Source organism: Abramis brama (assembly GCF_963993115.1).
Source record: "Abramis brama genome assembly, chromosome: 24".
Taxonomy (NCBI): domain Eukaryota; kingdom Metazoa; phylum Chordata; class Actinopteri; order Cypriniformes; family Leuciscidae; genus Abramis; species Abramis brama.
This window is the reverse complement of record NC_139986.1, coordinates 12,173,419-12,181,877: the sequence shown is the minus strand read 5'-3', so window position 1 is coordinate 12,181,877 and position 8,459 is coordinate 12,173,419. Positions and strand designations below refer to the sequence as shown.

At 40.5% G+C, this 8,459-nt stretch overlaps 1 pseudogene across 1 annotated transcript; it reads right to left on the bottom strand.

Annotated features, from left to right (window-relative positions):
- Positions 1-253: 253 nt before the first annotated feature.
- Positions 254-2,233, bottom strand: LOC311074998 (annotated as a pseudogene). The gene has a single exon. The product of its transcript is annotated as an uncharacterized misc_RNA (transcript).
- Between the last annotated feature and the right edge of the window lie 6,226 nt (positions 2,234-8,459).

The window sequence follows — 8,459 nt, the reverse complement described above, 5'->3', positions numbered from 1 at the left end:
CAATTATAATAGCTTTGGATTGGCCATGCCGTGGTTTCCTACGTACACTTATCTAAAGTAACATTAAATTAAAAACAGAGGTAAGACAAAAGCAGCATCTGCTGTTCTAAACAGAAAATCACTTCTTGTCTTTGCATCCATGTACACTTGGATTGGTGCCAAATATTAGTTGTCACTAATCTGACGCAAAACTTGCGGCAACATACAAATCCATTTAATGTACTTGGGAAAACAATTTCAGAGTCAGTCAGAATAAAATCAAATGTTTACAATTTATTAACCAGGTAATAGAACAATAATTCAAAATCCAATTCATAGAATAAAATCATCGGTCAATCAAATATAACAACAACAATTCGTAAATCGAGGAATTATAGAAATATTTACCTGCCAACAAAAACTACACACAGCGATCATGTGGGAAGTCTACCTACAGACTCCTCAAACCTTTTGCCAATTTTCCTTATAAACCCAGATAACTCAATATGCTTACCAAATGGTGGTGTTTGTCTTTATAATTAGATTTTGGTCCCCCTATTGAGGGGTTCACAACTGTGGGATCAGAATTTGTAATTGAATGGGTTCTTGATACCTGTAGAAGAATACTTATTTACATACAGGATTGAATGGAGGATCTGGGGGAGGGCACACCTTTAAGGAGCACACCACATTTCTCATATTTTATAACTTTTTTTATATTATAACACATTTTTATAACAAGAGAGAGTTCAAATGTTAATTCTCATGAGAGCCTTTTGTTTTCTCAAGGGATAGCCCAGACTTGCTGGCACCATTTTGGCGATGTGGGCCACTCACCGTGGGTCACTTCAGTCTTTGTAAGATGGGCAGCTTTAAGGGGCTGAGAGTTAAGATAGTGTTGGTGGATGCTTTTACTGATCTGATGAAGTGTCTGAAGTAGCAACATTGGAATAGCGTGAAGGAGAAGATGAGTGCGCTTCCAACCGCACAACCTTGGAGTACCCAGTTCCACCAGGTGTATGCAGTCTGTGTCGATCGGGTAGATGACCTAGACAGAATCTGTGCAGTCTTTCGTGCCAAGTTTGTCTCCACTTGCGCTTGAGAGAGGTGGTATTCTGTTTGGAGGATGACGTTCTGTACCAAGTCCATCGTGTCGACCAAAGCTTGTGTTCCGTGTTCATAAAAGGTGTTGTCCCACCATGGGGAGACCTCTGCATCCTTTGGAATCCTTCCGAGGATGTCGATCTGGCCCATAGAAAAGTCCTCTGTCACTTCCAAGCAAAAGGAGTGATTAGCAGGGCAGGTCAGTCCTCCATATGTGAACGAATTCATCTCACTGATGACGCACCACTGTGTATGAGACACTTGAACAGCATTTGAATGGCCATGCAACGATTCAACATTTATGAGTTTGCTATCATTGGGAGAGAAAGGCTGCAATGTGTTACATGTACAGACAACATAATTGTGAGTTTCATGACAACAAGTGCGACTGGTACCTTCAAAGTCATATATCCAGTGAGGTGATCCCATTTAATTACCTGATCTTTAACTACCACGCCAATGGAGCGAATAGTAGTGGAATTTGGATAAACTAGATCTGGGTGGATTAAAGGAAATGTGGCAAAAATCCCAATGCAACCAATACATTAGTTTCCAGTATACATCATAATTGTGGATAACAGTTCTGAATATTTAACATTTTTCATTTTTTCTGAAGAGAACCATCTATGCAAGTCTAAAACCTCAATTAAATCATTCAAAACATGTGTCGGGGTCTTGTGAAGACGAAGGTCTAAAATTTCCTGTCTTGTTGCAGTGAACAAATCTTGTGCATATGATCTGCAGTCTAAGTCACGTTGGATGGTACGGGTCTGATTGAACAATGTGTGGCTGATCGTTAGAAGCGCCTGTGCTTCGGATCGAACCACTTTGATAATGTTATCATTGCTATTGGTAATGTGTTGGAAACCAGTGGCCATCTGGTCTGTCAACCACGTGGAGAATTGGGATTGTTTGGCTATTTTGTAGGTGTTGGCTTCTGAATTAATTAATCTGAATAAGCCTGCCATACTACTGAGCAGGTCTCGTTTGAGCGAGCAGGTGGAATTTGGACATCAAGTCTGTCTTTGTAATCAGAAATTAAGTCATCGATTCGTGACTGTAGCCATGCATATGACTCATCATTAACATTACAATGTTTTGTATAGGCAGAGAGTAGGTTGGAAATGTTGTCACATGTGTCATTACCAAATTTACATCATGTAATAAAATCTTGTTGATGTTTCCTCTAATCAGTCCACCAAGAGGAATTGAGTGCAATTCTGGACACTTTTTGGGTTTAGTGTATCCACAGGTGGTCAAATTAAAACAATACGTAACAGTCCATGAACAGTTGTTTGGATTGGTGAAATTGTCTATGCTATGTGAACATTCTCCGACACAATACGTTCCTTCCTTTCGGTTTTTGGTTTTGGCTCGTTAGTTGTGTACGATGTGAGATCGTACATTAACTCTGTGAATCTCATATGTGTGTCATTATGTGTTTCTGTATGTGTGCACCTATATGTTGCAGGATCCAAATGTTTTAAATGATAGCACAATTTTGGGTCTATGCCATTGTTGTTGTTTTCGTGTAGAGTGTACATGCTGCCTATTGTGTCACCTGGATCTATTTTAAGTTGATACCAGGCAGTGAGGTTGTGCATGAATTTTGGTGCTCGAGTGTATCCTGAAATGTTTCCTGTAGGTGGGTGGGTGCTACCTGAACTACAGCAAATTTGTGGTGTGCAATTTGGATCCGGTACTATACCGGGAGGACATGTAGCTGTCTCTTTGGGTACGACTATGATTTTTGGTGTGGATGGCCCCTTGGAGTATTTCCACACCCACCTACCACATTTCAGGTTGTGTGCGAGTGAAATTCTTTGGCCCAGTCTGACGCACGTGGGCCCGGACACTTTTCTTTCATCCGGCCTCCATGGGATCGCTGCAGTCGACCTGGAAGGCAGGAAGAGAAGACAGTGACAGTTATTTATTTATTCTGTGTACTTTAAAATGATTTGCACTGAGACATGTGGTACCATCGCAGTTTCCCTTTTATGGTTGTGGCCACACAGCTGTTGCATATAGCTTTAATTTCATATGGGTCATGCCATCGGGGTGTGAATGCACCTTGTTAACGCGAACGCGTACCGTTACCATGTCTCCTTCTGAGAATTTCACTTCAGAGTTTGGGTTGAATTGTACATCATTTAATAAGTCTGATTGCTGTACTTCGTCAACGAGTAGCAAATGATCATCAAATGATCCCTCGGTCGTGATAAGTATATCGTCAACGTAATGAATCACGTTTCCGGTCCCTGTCAGTGGATTGAGCCCTGATCAGCGCGTTTGATTGGGATGGACCAGAAACCGTTCTTTACATCGAGCACGGTAAACCAAGAAGCTTGTGTTGAAATCTGTGATAATAACATCGATGAATTTGCCACTATAGGTGTAGCCTTGGGCAAAACTTTGTTGAGACGCTGATAATCAATACAAAGACGCCATTTACCGTTAGATTTTGGTACTGGTAAACACGGAGAGTTTGTGGTCGAACTACATCGCCGGACTATTCCTCTGATTTCAAGTTGTTGTTCAATTTCATGAACAGCTGACTCGGCCTCTAGTTTGATGCGGTATTGTTTTTGTGGGGGAGGGGGCTCCCCTTCAATGCACACAACAGTCAAAGTCAATGAGGCCGCAGTCATGATCATGTGTAGCCCAAGTGTAATCGTGTTTGTTTACCATCTGTTGAATGGGATCTGGGGTGGATATGGACATAATGCTCGTTCTGTTTTTTGGTAGGCAAAACTCAATTTGCTTTTCAAAGCAGTGAATCACAAAGCTATACTTTAGCATAATGTCCATTCCCAGCACAGTCCCTTCACTGTTATTAGGTAAATACCAGAGGGATTCTTTCAATACTGTCACGCCTAAATCAAGTTGAATTGGCTGTGTTTTTGTCGCAATCATTAACGTGTCGCCGATGCCTTTGATCTGAATAGTTTCGTTGGTTAAAGGTAATGGAATGTCTGTACAGGAGCAAGATGCGCCAGAATCAATAAGTGTGTCAGCTAACCTACTCCCTACGGTGATGGAGGCCACGTATCCCTAATGGTGATGGTATTTTTCAGACGTTCCGCTCACGTTGTAGGCCGCTCCATTTTGGCTGTTTTGTTTTTTCTCAGTGATGAATTGTTTCAACAGTTCAGAGTCGTCGCTAGAGGGAGTTTTTTGACAATGTGTTGAGCGTACTCTTAAATCTCTTTCTCTTTTTTGGCAATCTCTCATGAGATGGTTAAACTTTTTGAAATAGTGGCATTGCATCTTGCTTGGAGATCTTTGGTTAAATGTATCTGGGATGTTCCCTTCTGTTAACCATTGTGCGGACGCAACGCTATGGGGTTTTGATCTCCATCTGTTTTCTATTCTTGAACCACAGTCTACTATTGCTCTGAACGTGTTTTCAGCCGGGTCGACGCCATTTGATAAAGCCTTTTGAACTGGGATGCCAGCATTGTTCTTAACAAGTTGTAGTAATGCGTCATGGTCGCGGTTTGCATTTTCTAGGCCTGAGTGTTCTCTGTATGTTACCCATAACCGTTCAGCGTACGTTTCAAATGACTCATTACTCGCTTGTTTGATTTCTAATATTTTGCTCCAATCTGTATGTGTCGGTCCCCTCATGTCTAATAATGCCTGTTTTAGACGCTTGTAGATAATTTCATCTCTGCGGTTAGTTTCGGTCTGAGCTCCTCAGGGATAGTGAGGAGAGCTATTTGCTATACATTTCTATTTTCTTCGTAGCATTCTTAGCATGTTAACGGGCGGCTGATTGTTGTGATTTCATCATCCACATTCGTCATGGTTTTAAGCACAGCGATTTTAACTGATTTCTTTGGTAAGTCATTCGATTTTGTTCGAGTCTTTACTGGGCTTCGCAGGTTTGGTTCTTCAGTTTCTCTCTTTGGCCTGTATCCTTACGCGGCATCATCATTATCGCTATCATTTTGAGTCTCTAGCTCAAAGGTTTCAACCAGTACTGCTTGTTTAACTGCAGCTACTGGAAACCCTGATTTATCGCAGCAATCTTCGAGAGAAGATATGTAATTACTGCCGGTTTGAAGTTTTCTTTGAATTTAATACATTTTTGTTGCCATTTCTTCACGCTGTCTAGCCCACCCCTGTTGCTCGTACGTGAACGTTTCGACTTGTGTTCTTAACTTTTGTAATTCGTCAGATCGCAATCTTTCAATTTCTTTGATATTTGCTATTGTTCGTTCGTTCTTGGTTATGGTCTCGAGGTCGTTACGACGAAGCAAATAAGCAATTGCAGTGGGAATTTTCTTGTATTTTGATTTTAGTTTTGGACCCTCAGCAGAATACCACGATATTATTTTGTTGTTGCTCCACTTTAAATGTAATCCCTTGTCGCTTAACTGAACAAGGAGGTTTTGTAATTGCACGCCTAGAATCTCCATTATTGCTTTCCCTGGAAAGACGTGTTTCCCATCTAATTCTTATGCCCATTGGATTTTTCAGTTCTGGTCTAAACAGAGGATATTCCAACCCATACTAAAAATTTGTCTATATGTGAAGTGCAAACAAATTTTTCCCTCAACACTCCTAAAAGGCAAAACATATTGACTTACCACAGCAGCTGGAGATAGATGAGAAGGAGATCAAACCTCATGTCCCGGGCAGGGATCAAGTTGAATGTCGCGCTGGAAAGACGTTGCTCATCTGGTTGCGAGATCACGTCGGGGTTACACGAAAAAGCTGCAGTGTTGCTTTCAAAATATGAGAGAATTAAAGAGTTTATCAATTAATAGTTGCTTCATCGGTTTGTTGGACCACAGGTTTGGGAAGTGTTGCAGAAACCTCAGAGCCCGATTGCATGATACAGTACATGAATGGGCTCAGCAATATTTCATAATACACACAACGGAACCATAAGGTGGAAGTATGTTATCATTTAGGCATGAATTTCACAATTCACTGTCTTTTAATAATTGTACATAAGATTCAACTCTGCTTGCGCTTCAGTTTTTGAATCCCCTCCCTCACTTTTTTCAAATGATACAGTTCCTTTTCACACTTCCCCCCTGTGGTCTAACATCCTCTTTTCTGATAGAAACTGTTAACTTACAGGACACAGAGCCAGTAGTGAGACAACCACCAAACAGGAAGGCCCATCCACAAGCCAGACCCTCTCCGGCTTTAGGGAGCTGGCTTCTTTCTGATTTCACACATCCTTCATTACCTACAGTGGCCCATTCATGAAATCGGATGTGACCGAGATCCAAAATGGCTACCCAAGTGCCGCAAGACACGGTTTGCAGAGTCATCAAGGCCTCTACCAAAGATTTATATGCTTTTGACAGACGAGTAACTGTCGCTGCCTTCTTCCTAACCACAGTGTGAAGAAATACTCTGACCTTTACTCACGATTCAAGCCACTACTATGACATCCAAGCATTAAAGAAAAAGCTAATATTGAAGGAACAGCTTGCATTAAATGAGAGGTCTCAAACACAAAATGCCTGGACACTACAAATTCAAATTCATAGTTATTGGTGCAGTTATTGATGGAAGGACAAACCTTTAGAGTTGAGTGGCTCATCTCTTCTTCATTCGTTGCATTCACAATGTGGTTAGGAAGAAGGCAGCGACAGTTACTCGTCTGTCAAAAGCATATAAATCTTTGGGAGAGGCCTTGATGACTGTGCGAACCGTGTCTTGCGGCACTTGGGCAGCCATTTTGGATCTCAGTCACATCCGATTTCATGAATGATGCCTCAAGATTGTATTCCTTGAGAACTGCAATTTTCTCCATGTGGATCAGGCAGGTACCTGTAACAAGAAACCAGAAATATCCGGCTTCAGTTATAGTCTATAAAAGGATGAATAATCAAATTATATATGATTTTTCTGGTTAAAAAGTATATATATATATATATATATATATTTTTTTTTTTTTTTTTTTTTTTTTTTTTATTATTTTTATTTATTTATTATTACAGATCGTTTCGCTAGATAAGACCATTATTCCTCAGCTGGAATCGTGTAGAGCCCTTTGAAGCTGCATTGAAACTGCAATTTGGACCTTCAACCCGTTGGTTCCTTTTGAAGTCCACTAAATGGAAAAAATATCCTTGAATGTTTTCCTGAAAAACCTTAATGTATTTTCAACTGACGAAAGAAAGACATGAACATCTTGGATGACATGGGGGTGAGTAAATTATCAGAACATTTTAATTCTGAAGTGAACTCCTTCTTTAACACTTCAGTAATGTTAGCCTAATTTTAATTTATTGCAAAAGAGCAACCAGTACATTCTTCATTTATACTATACTATCAACATATACTATTATGTTATTTATTGAGATACAAAAAATAAGAAACATTAACGGAGACATTTTTTGGCATATTGATTAAACATGGAGTGCATAAATTAAAATAAAACGAGTCCTGCATTAAACAAATAAATACAGTAGCAGTTTCAAATGAATAGGTGACCTGAATTGTTAATAGCAATTTCTTGAATGTTTAATGAACTTGCTTCATGATTACACCTTTACTGTAACTAGAACATCTGAGACAGGAGGTGTCTGGGTGGGTCTGTCACAGCTCCTAAAGTTTTCCTTTAAAGACAGGCCTCCTTGAGATAAGATTACAGGGCACAAACTGAGCGTGACCACTTATATTTCCTTAACTAAATGACAAACTGGTTGGGAGTAGAAGCAGCAGCATAGATGACAAATTCTCAGGGTCATGGATGAGAGGCATCCCTGACCCATGAAAGGGATGGAGAGGATTTAGCTCTTGTCGCATCTAAATCAATATGGCACACATGCACACACACACACACCGCTGTTAGCAAGCTGGCAGGGCGTTTGCATGTGTGCTGACAACTGGTGTGAAAAAGGCATGTGAGGTCAGGCAGGGTTGAGCCAAGACTAGCTGAGCCTGGCCAGGTTTAGAAAGATCACTCATCTGAGGACGTTCTAGGCTGGTCTTTAAAGTCTTTGAAGAAAACTCATACTCTTGCAAGATGGATGGTGGGAAAGATCTGAAGTTCACCCTCTGTTTCCTAAAGGAGGAAGAAAACTTGTTATTGGACTCGCAGGGAACAGATCTTCTTTAAAAACTATATTAGACCAAGTCAAGTCTGTGATTTACAGTCCATTGCCATTTAACTTATCGCTTGGTTTATAAATGCCTCAATTAAATTATTCATACGCAGTTACCGACCTTTAGCAGAATGAAAAATAATAAAGCGTGGAAGTATTTAACACTTTTGTGACCTTCTGGAGGACAAAAGCAGTGAGATTAGAGGCCTTAAGGAAGCTGTGAGGTATATTGGCTGTCTGTCGAAAGCCCACACGCACTGTCATTTTGGAAACTTTTCCTGCTTCCCTAGACAGAGATAATGA